The 15,540-nt window shown below is 42.9% G+C and overlaps 1 long non-coding RNA gene across 1 annotated transcript in view; it reads right to left on the reverse strand.

The window, feature by feature from the left end:
* LOC149979106 (uncharacterized) overlaps positions 1–15,540 on the reverse strand; it is a 203,828-nt gene that overhangs the window by 122,705 nt on the left and 65,583 nt on the right. The gene's annotated exons all lie outside the window — the stretch shown is intronic.

Raw genomic sequence — 15,540 nt, forward strand, 5'->3', positions numbered from 1 at the left:
CTTGCCTCGTGAAATAAGATATTTGAAAGTCTCGATTAAATTAAAACGTAATGCCTTAGGTTTCGGTTGTTTTGACATGACACGTTTGATCAAAATCAAAGTTGTGTAATCCGTTTGTCTGTAAAGGAAAATATTACAACTTTGAATATTATGCCTTCTGTTATGAGTTAGCCTAGGCAATATATCTGCACTATTGTCTAGGCTTGATGTGCATTCCCGGCACCTTAATTGGGAAAAACGGGCTTGTGGTAATGGCTGGAACAGAATAGGTGGAGTGGTATCAAACATATCAAACAAATGGTTCCCATGTGTTTGATGCGATCCATTCACTCCGTTCCAGCGATTATTATGAACCGCCCTCCCCTCAGCAGCCTCTTCTGATTCCCGGTAATACACTTCTGTCCCCGGTCGGTTCGTACATAAAGCATCCTCCATTAAGACTGTAAAGGCATAATTTACTTGCTGCAACCTGATTGGCTGTACGCGGTATGCAATGTCATGAATATTCATACTTCTCGACATAGATCCGATCAGGTGATTGGTTGAGCCTTCTCACAGATGTTCGACAGAGCCTTCTCTTTATCTAGCTCGTGCCACCAGCATGAGCAGTTAGCACCGACCGAACTCAGCTTCATCTTGATCACTAAATTAATTGGTAAATTAATTAAAGTCTAACCAGCTAGTTAACAATATATTTTAGTTTCATTGTCCAATCATTAAAAAAAATGAGCCAACTAATTGTTATTTGTACCTTTCCATAAATGGTCTGCTATGTGTTGCTTGATATGAACATGTTCAACCAAATGTGTCAAAGAATAGGTCATGCATCCACAATTAGTTGGTGGCTACTGCCTGGCCAGTCATCTAGCTAGCTACATTTCAGTAATTAGCTATCCTCTTAAATGCGGTGGTCAGTAGATTAACTAAGTTGCCTGAAAACAAAGTAGTTATTGTTGCCCGTGGTGTAATCATGTCTAACCAGTTGGCTAATGTAGCCTGTGTGCCCATGAGGTCCCAAGTCTACTGCATGGCCAGTGTGAGCCAGCATGCTAGCTAGCCAGCTACATTTCAGTCAGTATCTATCCATCTAAATAGGGTAGTCACTGGATAAACTAGCTATAAGTTGAACATATTTGGCTGCAAACTAACTCGTAGCCAGTTGTTGTTACCCATGGTGGAATCATATTTAACCCGCTGGCTCCTGAAGCCTATGAGCTCCCGAGTCTAGCTTATGTTAGCTAGCTAGCATCACAAATTAGCTAGCTAGCTGCGCTCTTTCATAAGAAAATGGCTGATATGATTCAAACACTAGCTAGCAAGCGAGCTCCGTATTTACATGTTATGTTAACTGTCATTTAAGTTGGTGGTTACTACTGGTTTCAGATCCAAGGCAAGATATATTGTCATGTTTTGTGTTTGGTAAGGGCTCAGAATGACGTCACACACTCAAGAAGGCTCAACCAATCACTACTGGTTCTATGTTGAGACTTCTGAATATTCATGATATTGCCCCGCCTTCCTATGAAAGGAATTTTTGCATCCAGAACTAGTGTTCCTAGGCATTAGCCACTCTAGCATGGTGGGGGAAAATGTTGTTTCATAAAGAAAGTATGCATGTTTTCCCTGTAATGTTCCACGTTTCTGCCATTAAAGCTAGTTAAGGAGGAAAATTATGCCTTTGCAGCTTGAATGGAGGATGCTTTATGTACGAGCCGGTCCACTGGGTACATGAGTGTATTACTGGGAATGCACATCAAGCCTACATGACAGTGCAGATCCAGAGCCTATTACCGGCTGCCTAGGCCAGTTATGGATATATAGAATCAATGACACATCTTAAAATGTCTCATTATATTCATGTTCAAATCAAATTTTATTGGTTACATACACATGGTTAGCAGATAATGCGAGTGAAGCGAAATGCTTGTGCTTCTAGTTCCGACAGTGCAGTAATATAACAATTCCCCAACAACTACCTAATACACACAAATCTAAGTAAAGGGATGGAATAAGATGCAATAAATGGCATAGAATACAGTATATACATATGAGATGAGTAATGCAAGATATGTAAACATTATTAAAGTGGCATTATTAAATTGACTAGTGATCCATTTATTAAAGTGGCCAATGATTTCTAGTCTGTGTCAGTGATGGCTGTTTAACAGTCTGATGGCCTTGAGATAGAAGCTGTTTTTCAGTCTCTCGGTCCCAGCTTTGATGCACCTTTGATGCACCTGTATTGACCTTGTCTTCTGGATGGTAGCGGGGTGAACAAGCAGTGGCTCGGGTGGATGGTGTCCTTAATGATATTTTTGGCTTTCCTATGACATCGGGTGCTGTAGCTGTCCTGGAGGGCAGGTAGTTTGTCCCCGGTGGTGCGTTGTGCAGACCGCACCACCCTCTGGAGAGCCTTGTGGTTGTGGGTGGTGAAGTTGCCGTACCAGGCGGTGATACAGCCTGACAGGATGCTCTCAATTGTGCATCTGTAAAATATTGTGATGTTTTAGGTGACAAGCCACATTTTTCCCACTTCCTGAAGTTGAATAGGTGCTGTTGCGCCTTCTTCACTAAGCTGTCTGTGTGGGTGGACCATTTCAGTTTATCAGTAATATGTATTTCCAAGGAACTTGAAGCTTTCCACCTTCTCCACTGCGGTTCCAGAAATGTGGATAAGGGGGTGCTCCCTCAGCTGTTTCCTGAAGTCCACAATCATCTCCTTTGTTTTGTTGATGTTGAGTGAGAGGTTGTTTTCCAGACACCACACTCTGAGTGCCCTCACCCCCCTGGTAGGCTGTCTCGTTGTTGTTGGTAATCAAGCCCGCTACTGTTGTGTCGTCTGCAAACTTGATGATTGAGTTGGAGGCGTGCATGGCCACGCAGTCATTGGTGAACAGGGAGTACAGGAGGGGGCTTAGCACGCACCCTTGTGGGGCCCCAGTGTTTAGGATCAGCGAGGTGGAGATGTTGTTTCCTACCTTCCCCATCTGGGAGAAGCCCATCAGAATATCCAGGACCCAATTGCAGGGAGGGGTTAAGACCTAGGGCCTCAAGCTTAATAATGAGCTTGGAGGGTACTATGGTGTTGAATGCTGAGCTGTAGTCGATGACAAGCATTCTTTCATAGGTATTCCTCTTGTCCAGATGGGATAAGGCAGTGTGCAGTGTGATGGCGATTGCATCGTCTGTGGACCTATTGGGGCAGTATGCAAACAGTTAAAACAATATTGTGAGGAAAATGTGCAACCATGAATAGGCCTATTGGCTGTAGGCTACTCCTATTAGTTAGGCTGTCCAGTTATTTTAAACATATTCTAATAGGCCTACTTCTGTTGCACACAATAACCTATTTGCGCATTCCCATTTCTCAAGTTTAAACTGTAGCCTACAAATTAGAAGTCAATATCGTTTAAGCTATTTGAAATTGATATTCCAAGGTAATAGGCCTACTTATGGTAATAGGCCTACTTATGTTCAACATATAACATATTGGTATAATTGTTTAATGTTGCAAGCACATTGATAAATGTGAACATAATCCTGAGCCTAATCATGCAAATTTACAAATATGTTTGCGTGTTCGTATGTGTGTGAGAGAGAGAGATAGAAAGAGAAAGTTGATGGAAATTAAAGCTTCAAGTGAAGTGCGAGGCTGGGTATTTCATGGGGACTGCGGCCTGGAAAGCCTAGCAACCCACCAGCAGACAGTCCTTTGTCTGGGCACCAGCGCCTGTCGCCTGCCTGCCGGCCGGCCTCACAGCCTCCACACCCGCGCACAAAGACCGACTAGTATCTCGAGTGGCACAGCTCCTAATTAGTGAGCCTTGTCGCCTTTTTCTTTTCTTTCTATGATAATTTGAACTAATTTTAGTTTGAGCTATTGTTGCCCTACATTCTGTTTTTTCGCAATTCAAAGAGCGATAATCCCCCTCCTCTTGACCCCCGAGTCATTATTAAGGAGGAAAACTGTTTGTTTTAAACAATTAGTCAATGACTGGTTCATTAGTGCCTCACCTACATCCCCAAATTAGTAAAGGGCCATGTCTATGTTCCTCATGTTCATATGAGTATAGGGGGCCAAGATTCAAAGCGGTATTCTGACCCATGCACAAGCCTAATCCTGATACCCAATGAGACCCATGCATTCTCATCTCTTCACTTGGGATTTTAGTTCTGAAATAAATGCAGATTAATTTGCTCCACTGATATTAAAACCTTTTTGGGATAGGGGGCAGCATTTTCACTTTTGGATGAATAGCGTGCCCAGAGTGAACTGCCTCCTACTCTGTCCCAGATGCTAATATATGCATATTATTAATAGTATTGGATAGAAAACACTCTGAAGATTCTAAAACTGTTTGAATGATGTCTGCGAAAACCTGAGAAAAATCCAACCAGGAAGTGGGAGGTTTGTAGTTATTCAACTCAGCCCCTATTGAAGATACAGTGAGATATTGGTTATGTTGCACTTCCTACGGCTTCCACTAGATGTTAACCGTCTTTAGAAACTGGTTTGAGGATTCTACTATAAAGGAGAGGCTCATGAGACCTGTTTGAGTCAGTGGTCTGGCAGAGTGTCTCAGGCTCGTGACACCCGCTCCCGACAGAGTTACCTCTCGTTCCAGTGCTTTTCTTTAGACATAGGAATTCTCAGGTTGGAACATTATTGATGTTTTATGTTAAAAACATCCTAAAGATTGATTCCATACATCGTTTGACTTGTTTCTACGACCTGTAACGGAACCTTTCAAGTTTTTGTCTGGACGAAGTGCTCACGCCTCAAGAAGATGGATTACTGGGCTGAACACGCTAACAACAAGTGGCTATTTGGACATCAATTATAGACTTTATGGAACAAATCAGTCATTTATTGTTGAACTGGGATTCCTGTGAGTGCCTTCTGATGAAGATCATCAAAGGTAAGTGAATATTTGTGTTATTTCTAACTTCTGTTGACTCAAAAATGGCGGATATTTCTCTGGCTGGATTGGGCTCTGAGCGCCATTCTCAGATTAGGCTTTTTCCGTAAAGTTTAAAAAAAATCTGACACAGCGGTTGCATTAAGGAGATGTCTATCTTTAATTCTGTGAATAACACTTGTATCTTTTATTGATGTTTATTATGAGTATTTCTGCAAAATCACTGGATATTTTGGAATCAAAACATTACTGCACGTAACGCTCCAATGTAAAATGAGATTTTTGGATATAAATATGCACATTATCGAACAAAACATACATGTATTGTGTAACATGATGTCCTATGAGTGTCATCTGATGAAAATCATTAAAGGTTAGTGCTTAATTTGATCTATATTCTGCTTTTTGTAACTCCTATCTTTGTCTGGAAAAATGGCTGTGTGTTTTTTGGACTTGGCGGTGATCTAACATAATCATATGTTGTGCTTTCGATGTAAAGCATTTTTGAAATCGGACATGATGGGTAGATTAACAAGAAGTTTATCTTTCATTTGCTGTATTGGACTTGTTAATGTGTGAAAGTTACATATTTCTAAAAAATATTTTTGAATTTCGCGCGCTGCCTTTTCAGCGGAATGTTGTCGAGGGGTTCCGCTAGCGGAAAGCCTGCTCTAGAAAGGTTTTAAACATTGTTATATTCTTTCATGTATGTGATCTGCATGGAATGTTTGGTCCTGCAGACAATGAAAAAGTGCCTACAAGGAAAACAAACCTGTCTCTAATATTTTTCTGTCAGCCTGAGAATATTCATGTAGTTTCAGCTCAGGCTGTCTTACAAAAATGTTGTGTTGTGCTGGCTGGTGTTTGTGCTCGTTTATCTCGGACTTGGCTAACCCACTCTCCACTCCCAGGAGCAGCAGGTGCTTGGTGAGAGTAAGCCCATCAGGAAGGCTACAGTGTAGGCTAAACCTCAGTAGCGCACTCGACTGGAATCAGATCTCCAGACAAAGATAACCTAAACACAGAAACCCACAGTCCTCCCTGCACGACGATCCACTTACATGGAGGGAAAAGAGCAAGAACTATAGGCCTACAGCTCATTTGAACTATGATTAATTTATCTTAATTATAGCCTACTATGTGCATTTGTAGCATTTTAACAGTCCGATCTTGTAGCCTGTACTAGAGAGGCTGCTGCCCACATTGAGACCCAATCACTGGGCACTTTAATAAAAGCATCCCTAGTCACTTTAAACAATAGCACTTTAAATAATGGCAATTTAATAATGTTTACATATCTTACATTACTCATATCACATGTATATACCGTATTTTATACCATGTATTGCACCTTGCCTATGCCGCTCGGCCATTGCTCATCCATATACTTACAGTGCCTTGCGAAAGTATTCGGCCCCCTTGAACTTTGCAACCTTTTGCCACATTTCAGGCTTCAAACATAAAGATATAAAACTGTACTTTTTTGTGAAGAATCAACAACAAGAGGGACACAATCATGAAGTGGAAAGACATTTATTGGATATTTCAAACTTTTTTAACAAATCAAAAACTGAAAAATTGGGCGTGCAAAATTATTCAGCCCCTTTACTTTCAGTGCAGCAAACTCTCTCCAGAAGTTCAGTGAGGATCTCTGAATGATCCAATGTTGACCTAAATGACTAATGATGATAAATACAATCCACCTGTGTGTAATCAAGTCTCCGTATAAATGCACCTGCACTGTGATAGTCTCAGAGGTCCGTTAAAAGCGCAGAGAGCATCATGAAGAACAAGGAACACACCAGGCAGGTCCGAGATACTGTTGTGAAGAAGTTTAAAGCCGGATTTGGATACAAAAAGATTTCCCAAGCTTTAAACATCCCAAGGAGCACTGTGCAAGCAATAATATTGAAATGGAAGGAGTATCACTGCAAATCTACCAAGACCTGGCCGTCCCTCTAAACTTTCAGCTCATACAAGGAGAAGACTGATCAGAGATGCAGCCAAGAGGCCCATGATCACTCTGGATGAACTGCAGAGATCTACAGCTGAGGTGGGAGACTCTGTCCATAGGACAACAATCAGTCCTATATTGCACAAATCTGGCCTTTATGGAAGAGTGGCAAGAAGAAAGCCATTTCTTAAAGATATCCATAAAAAGTGTCGTTTAAAGTTTGCCACAAGCCACCTGGGAGACACAGGTGAAACCAAAATTGAACTTTTTGTCAACAATGCAAAACGTTATGTTTGGCGTAAAAGCAACACAGCTCATCACCCTGAACACACCATACCCACTGTCAAACATGGTGGTGGCAGCATCATAGTTTGGGCCTGCTTTTCTTCAGCAGGGACAGGGAAGATAGTTAAAATTGATGGGAAGATTTTTTATTTTATCTTTATAGGGCAAGTCAGTCAGTTAAGAACAAATTCTTATTTTCAATGACGGCCTGGGAACAGTGGGTTAACTGCCTGTTCAGGGGCAGAACGACAGATTTGTACCTTGTCAGCTCGGGGGTTTGAACTCGCAACCTTCCGGTTACTAGTCCAACGCTCTAACCACCCTGCCGCCCCAAGATGGATGGAGCCAAATACAGGACCATTCTGGAAGAAAACCTGATGGAGTCTGCAAAAGACCTGAGACTGGGACGGAGATTTGTCTTCCAACAAGACAATGATCCAAAACATAAAGCAAAATCTACAATGGAATGGTTCAAAAATAAACATATCCAGGTGTTAGAATGGCCAAGTCAAAGTCCAGACCTGAATCCAATCGAGAATCTGTGGAAAGAACTGAAAACTGCTGTTCACAAATGCTCTCCATCCAACCTCACTGAGCTCGAGCTGTTTTGCAAGGAGGAATGGGAAAAATGTTCAGTCTCTCGATGTGCAAAACTGATAGGGACATACCCCAAGCGACTTACAGCTGTAATCGCAGCAAAAGGTGGCACTACAAAGTATTAACTTAAGGGGGCTGAATAATTTTGCACGCCAAATTTTTCAGTTTTTGATTTGTTAAAAAAGTTTGAAAAAAGTTTCCTAAGCAAAACATAATTTTCAGAAAAAGTGTCTGTTTCTGTTCCACTTCTGTTGATGTCCTGCAGTAGCTAGATTGCTAAATCGGCCCTTTCCTAAGCCATGGATTTGAACTTGTGGTTTTGACTTAATTCTCTGTACAGACCAATGATTATGATGGTGATTTTGATCTAACCATAAATTAATATGTTGTGCCTGAGATGATTGAAGTTCCATATGTAGCCTAGATGTAGCTTCGTAGGCTCACGTTAACTAGCTAGCTAGCTAACTTAGCTGGTTCATTGTTGCCCATGCCAGGAAGTTTGGCTAGCATGCATTTTAGCTAGGTAGCCTATGACAACAAAAACTGTGTTTTACTTGTGCGCTCACGCACACAGAAATCAGTACAATGGAGAGCTACATGATATTTAGCATTAACATTGATTGGACTAAATCACTAAATTGCTTTTGGTATATTTAAGTTTGTTTTCAGTGTATTAAACTAAGCATATATAGACTTTTTGATGATGTTTAAGTTTAAATGGTACTGGAATAGCTTAAGGCAGTGCTCCTGTTGTCTTTGTGCTGACTTGTGGTAACTCTGTGGTTCTAAATCAGTAGTTGTTAATTTAGTAAACTGTCAAAAACAATAACTTTCAAGCAGGAAGCACCAGTGACGAGGTCTATAAAAAAGTGGTCAGATAAAGCAGATGCTAAACTACAGTACTGTTTTGTTAGCACAGACTGGAATATGTTCCGGGATTCTTCCGATGGCATTGAGGAGTACACCACATCAGTCACTGGCTTTATCAATAAGTGCATTGAGGACGTCGTCCCCACAGTGACTGTACGCACATACCCCAACCAGAAGCCATGGATTACAGGCAACATTCGCACTGAGCTAAAGGGTAGAGCTGCCTCTTTCAAGGAGCGGGACTCAAACCCGGAAGATTATAAGAAATCCCGCTATGCCCTCTGACGAACCATCAAACAGGCAAAGCATCAATACAGGAATAAGATCGAATCATTCTACACTGGCTCCGACGCTCGTTGGATGTGGCAGGGCTTGCAAACTATTATAGACTACAAAGGGAAGCACCGCCGAGAGCACTCATGTCTGTAGCCATGAAATGCTTTGAAAGGCTGGTCATGGCTCACATCAACACCATTATCCCAGAATCCCTAGACCCACTTCAATTTGCGTAACGCGCCAACAGAACCACAGATGATGCAATCTCTATTGCACTCCACACTGCCCTTTCCCACTGGACAAAAGGAACACTTATGTGAGAATGCTAATCATCGACTACAGCTCAGCGTTCATCACAGTGCCCTCAAAGCTCATCACTAAGCTAAGGACCCTGGGACTAAATACCTCCCTCTGCAACGGGATCCTGGAATTCCTGATGGGATGCACCCAAGTTGTAAGGGTAGGGAACAGGTATCTGCCATGCTGATCCTCAACACAGGGACCCATCAGGGGTGCGTGCTTTGTCCCCTCCTGAACTCCCTTTTCACTCACGACTGCGTGGCCAAGCATGACTCCAACACCATCATTAAGTTTGCCGACGACACAATGGTGGTAGGCCTGCTCACTGACAATAATGAGACAGCCTACAGGGAGGAGGTCAGAGACCTAGTATTGTGGAGCCAGGACAACAACCTCTCCCTCAACGTGATCAAGACAAAGGAGCTGATCGTGGACTGCAGGACTACACCCCTATTCACATTGACGGGGCAGTATTGGAAAAGGTAGATGGCTTCAAGTTCTTGGTGTCCACATCACCAACAAAGTATCATGCCCCAAACATACCAAGACAGTCGTGAAGAGAGCACAATCCTCAGATTCTCAAAAAGTTCTACAGCTGCACGTTCGAGAGCATCCTATATCGTTGTATCACCACCTGATATCCAAAAAGGCTCATTAACAGCTTCTACCCGCAAGCCATAAGGCTGCTTAACAGCTATTCAACTACTGATTTTAACAGGACCCCCCCCCTGCTGTTTATTATCTATGCATAGTCACTTTACCCCTACCTATATGTACATATTACCTAGATTACCTCAACAAACCTGTACACCCACACATTGACTCGGTACCATTACTCCCTGTATATAGCCTCATTATTGTTATTGTATTGTGTTACTTTGTTAAAAACTTTAGTTTATTAAGTATTTTTTTGTAAACTCTTATTTTTCTTAAAGCTGCATTGTTGGTAAAGGGCTTGTAAGTAAGCATTTCACGGTAATGTCTACCTACACCTGTTGTATTCGGTGCATGTGACAATTTGAACATAGGTTATAACATGGCTTTTTTACTGGCTTGGCTTGGCTTCCTCAGTGATTTTAACCACACACTGCTGCTGATGATATATCAGATGCCTATAGGGCAGCCAAATGTGAGCTACCATTAAAAAGCACTTAGGTTTTACAAAGATCCAGGCCCTCATGCCTTATGGCTACATACACAGACAGGGTGAAAAAGCTGATGTGATTCAGAGGGAGTTCATTAAAGGTAGCCCCATTTATGTGCTTTATGGCCTTGTTTCTAAAATTAGCATATAGTGTCTGTCACCACGGTTTGACTTCTCCAGTATAGAGTCAAAGGAACGATCCCACATTTTACAGTTACAGTGGGGAGAACAAGTATTTTTGACACACTGCCGATTTTGCAGGTTTTTCTACTTACAAAGCAACTTTTATCATAGGTATACTTCAACTGTGTAAGACGGAATCTAAAACAAAAATCCAGAAAATCACATTGTATGATTTTTAAGTAATTAATTAGCATTTTACTGCATGACATAAGTATTTCATCACCTACCAACCAGTAAGAATTCCGGCTCTCACAGACCTGTTAGTTTTTCTTTAAGAAGCCCTCCTGTTCTCCACTCATTACTTGTATTAACTGCACCTGTTTGGACTCGTTACCTGTATAAAAGACACCTGTCCACACACTCAATCAAACAGACTCCAACCCCTCCACAATGGCCAAGACCAGAGAGCTGTGTAAGGACATCAGGGATAAAATTGTAGACCTGCACAAGGCTGGGATGGGCTACAGGACAATAGGCAAGGAGCTTGGTGAGAAGGCAACAACTGTTGGCGCAATTATTTGAAAATGGAAGAAGTTCAAGATGAAGGTCAATCACCCTCGGTCTGGGGCTCCATGCAAGATCTCACCTTGTGGGGCATCAATGATCTTGAGGAAGGTGAGGGATCAGCCCAGAACTACACGGCAGGACCTGGTCAATGACCTGAAGAGAGCTGGGACCACAGTCGCAAAGAAAACCATTAGTAACACACTACGCCGTCATGGATTAAAATCCTGCAGCACATGCAAGGTCGCCCTGCTCAAGCCAGCGCATGTCGTCCAGGCCCGTCTGAAGTTTGCCAATGACCATCTGGATGATCCAGAGGGGGAATGGGAGAAGGTCATGTGGTCTGATGAGACAAAAATAGAGCTTTTTTGGTCTAAACTCCACTCTCCGTGTTTGGAGGAAGAAGAAGGAGGAGTACAACCCCAAGAACACCATCCCAAACGTGAAGCATGGAGGTGGTAACATCATTCTTTGGGGATGGTTTTCTGCAAAGGGGACAGGATGACTGCACCGTATTGAGGGGAGGATGGATGGGGCCATGTATCGCGAGATCTTGGCCTACAACCTCCTTCCCTCAGTAAGAACATTGAAGATGGGTTGTGGCTGGGTCTTCCAGCATGACAACGACCCGAAACACACAGCCAGGGCAACTAAGGAGTGGCTCCGTAAGAAGCATCTCAAGGTTCTGGAGTGGCCTAGCCAGTCTCCAGACCTGAACCCAATAGAAAATCTTTGGAGGGACCTGAACGTCTGTATTGCCCAGTGACAGCCCCGAAACCTGAAGGATCTGGAGAAGGTCTGTATGGAGGAGTGGGCCAAAATCCCTGCTGCAGTGTGTGCAAACCTGGTCAAGAACTACAGGAAATGTATGATCTCTGTAATTGCAAACAAAGGTTTCTGTACCAAATATTAAGTTCTGATTTTCTGATGTATCAAATACTTATGTCATGCAATAAAATGCAAATTAATTACTTAATCATACAATGTGATTTTCTGGATTTTTGTTTTAGATTCCGTCTCTCACAGTTGAAGTGTACCTATGATAAAAATTACCGACCTCTACATGCTTTGTAAGTAGGAAAACCCTGCAAAATCGGCAGTGTATCGAATACTTGTTCTCCCCACTGTATGTGGCCCTCGGAATACTACTGTTAAGGCCAAAAACATGTGCCTTTGAAAAGCTAATTAAGTGCCAGACATGAAGATACAGGATTCACAAGTAATGCCTCAATATCTTTGGTCATAAATGTGGGAGAAACAAGAATTATGTGCCAGGCTCATTTAAGAGGGAGGAGGAGTCAAGATTAATTGCCAGATGGATTCATCCTGACCCTGAGCAGTACCATTCATGTATTATACGAGCTGTACTTGACCACATCACAGGCGGAGATCATGTCTTTAATGGGTGCTGAATACTAACGTTTTTGGTCAGGAAGAGGAGGTAGTTGAGTCTGAGTAACTGTCTCTTTAGTTAACATTCCACCCCTTGCCACTCCTTGTCATTGCCAAGCATGAGGTAGGCCTAGTGGATTATTAAAATAGACTGGTACCCAGGCTAGAAGTAGTTACCTTTGACAGATAAATTCTTACTTGTGGTACTATATGACATATATTTCACCATTCTAGCTGCAGTCAGTACATTAGATGTTTTTGGCACAGGTTGATCATCCTATGTTGGTTTAAACCTACTGCCCCTGATTATCACTCCTCCGCAGTTCTGCCAGGTGTTGGTTGGCACTGTGCTGACAAAACTCTGGCCATGCCAAGAAAAGTCCAGCGCTACGCCTCAAAGACTCACACCCCTCCATTTCCCTGCCATCTGTGGGAACGGCTCAGTGTAACCCTCTGCCAGGGCTGGCTCTGGAGTTCCTCAGCGCCACCTTGGTGAATTACATGATCAAAAGCAAAGCTAAGGTCACAGGCGCCCTCCCCCGTCCTCTGTAATCATTCCCTCTGTACCATGAACCGCAGAACCACTCATGCTCTATGTCTATCATTAATGGACATGTGTTCTCCATAAGAAAAAGCTTGCCTCACAATAGCCTGCCACCGAATCTTGCTGTTGGTTGCGTGACAGTGAAAAGCTGCCCTGCATGTGGATGTGCTGGTGCAACACTGGGACTCTGTAAGTAGAACTGCAGTCTAAAGAGCAATGCAGACAGAGACTGGCAGCAGACAGCACAGAGGCCTGTGGAGAGAATTGCTGGGTGACTTCTGGAGAGGAAGCCTCCACTCTGAGGACCACTGGTCTTACGCACACACACACCAAGACACACACCAACACACACAGGCACACACACTTTACTCCAGGACCCACCAAAGTAAAACAATTCTGGATCAGATGTTTTTTATAAAATATCTAGCATAGATTGGCAGTAATGATGAAACTTTAAATTCTATATTCACTGAATGTGCAACAAAGACGCCACGAAAGGGGGGGGGGCAGTCTGCCTTCCCAGAGACACCCTGGGATTGCTGTCCAAAGGTATTGTGTCAAAGGAGAGCTCATTAGGTCCATAGCCCTTCCAGCCTCGCGGCTTGGTCAACTGTCAACTTCACTGGAGCACCTGGGAGATGATAAGGGTGAGTAATGAGGGCAAAGGGGCAGCTAGGCCCCTCCACCTCACCCCACCTCACTTCACTCCACCATGGCTACTCAGGCTGGGGCAGCTAAGCCCTCACACCCACCTCACCACACCCCACCCCAACATGGCTTATCAAGCTGGGGGAACAGGGGCAGAGGCCCCAAGTAAGTCCTTGAACACAAAGTATACTTCCATCCAAACAGCTGCTACACTTTGAGCTTGTGTTCCACAGTCTCATTCTGATGAGGCTCACAGCTGACTGGCCAGATAGGATTTGGCCCCACTATTTACCTGCTCCAGTACCATAAACATCATGAGAACATTACCCTCAGACGGAAACCAGTCAAGCATACAAAGGTCATGTTCACCTGTAGCCACCTCCCTCCCCTCCAGTTCCTCATCCATATTTCCCCTGACTCTCTATGCCCTCGCCATTCTCTGTAGGTGCTAACCTCAGGTTGTGCTCTACCGCCTGCCCTGCTGCTCCCGACCCTTTCAGTGTGATGCTCATCCCAGATGTCAGGGGTGCTGGGGAAGGGAAGAGACTGACCTCCACCTCTGGACTCAGGTGCCAACATTCACTACACCACACCACAAGACATTCCAAGTCATAAACAACAGCTAATTGATGTAGCCAGACCTGATATTTGACAAATGATTGCATGTAATGTTAGTCTGCAATTAGAGGACATATAATACTGTGATCTAGGTGCAGCACTCAAGGGGTAACAATTCAGCGTTAGACCAAATCCATGGCATACTGTCATTAAAGACATTAATAAGGAGGTTTACATTACAGTCTGTGGTTGTGCCCTTTGATGGATGTGTATGGTCTATGATTTACTTCATAATCACATTCTACTTTAGCTGCTCTTATTAAAGTCAGTCATGGAGCAATTGTTTGTGCTTGAGCCCATGGCATGCTGTGCTTAATGGTGTGTGTGTGTGTGTGTGCTGATGTGCGTCTGTCAATACAGTTTTCGACTGTAGACAATTCTCTAAATCCCAATTCTCTAAACAGAGTCAACGCATCTTTAGCCATATTGCCTATGCAGATTCTACCAGCTTGCATTTGCATTTGTGTGTGGCTGTGTTCCTTTAAATTACTGTCTAATAAATTTAACCAATTAATAAATTAATTAACCAATCAACGAATTAAACTGTGTCATTTGCTAAATTCTTTGACCAATTTTATTAAATACATCCAATCAGATCAACTTCATTTGAAAGGTTTTATGCCATTCTCAAAACGGGTTAATATAGTACGTCTTTGGCTCCTTTAAATCAGAATGGATCTTAGTACCTGTCCTGTGGAACCTGGGCAGAAAGACAGACAGTGAGCCACATTTACATTAACTTAAGGGAAGTAAACAGCTTGGTGGGACAATGTCTTTGTAGATGTACATATTATATGGTTCGAGGGGGAGCTGGGTGGGGAAATCTCAGGATTAACTCTGAAAAGCGACTGTAAATCTGCAGATAACAAATGTCTTCAAATCCACCTGAAAGGTATTCATCTGGCCACTTGCAGCTCACCTCTTGGCCTATGGTCAATACAGATTAAATGCTCTATTTTAACAAACTTAACACAATGGTACATCTTAGTGCTGGTGGTACAGGTTCAGTGGTGTGTCTAAATATTTTAGCTATTTTTAGCTAACCGGAAGTATTGATGCAGTAGATGGCGGTGGCCACGGAAGGACTGGGTTTTTATGAATAAACAGGCTTGACCACTCACTGGGCAACCAAAACATGCTCCAGGGCTAAATATGTGGTTGCTTAAAGTTGTGTGCTGTCTTTTATGTATTGCATTGTCATGAACTTCAATCCGAATGTTAGGCCGTTACAGCCTAGTTTGTTAAATAGCCTACTGAAACAACATTTCTAAATGTTTGTAGGCCTGTCCTATCATTGCTAAATATG

Source organism: Oncorhynchus mykiss, chromosome 12 (assembly GCF_057628025.1).
Source record: "Oncorhynchus mykiss isolate SJ-2025 chromosome 12, ASM5762802v1, whole genome shotgun sequence".
Classification (NCBI taxonomy): domain Eukaryota; kingdom Metazoa; phylum Chordata; class Actinopteri; order Salmoniformes; family Salmonidae; genus Oncorhynchus; species Oncorhynchus mykiss.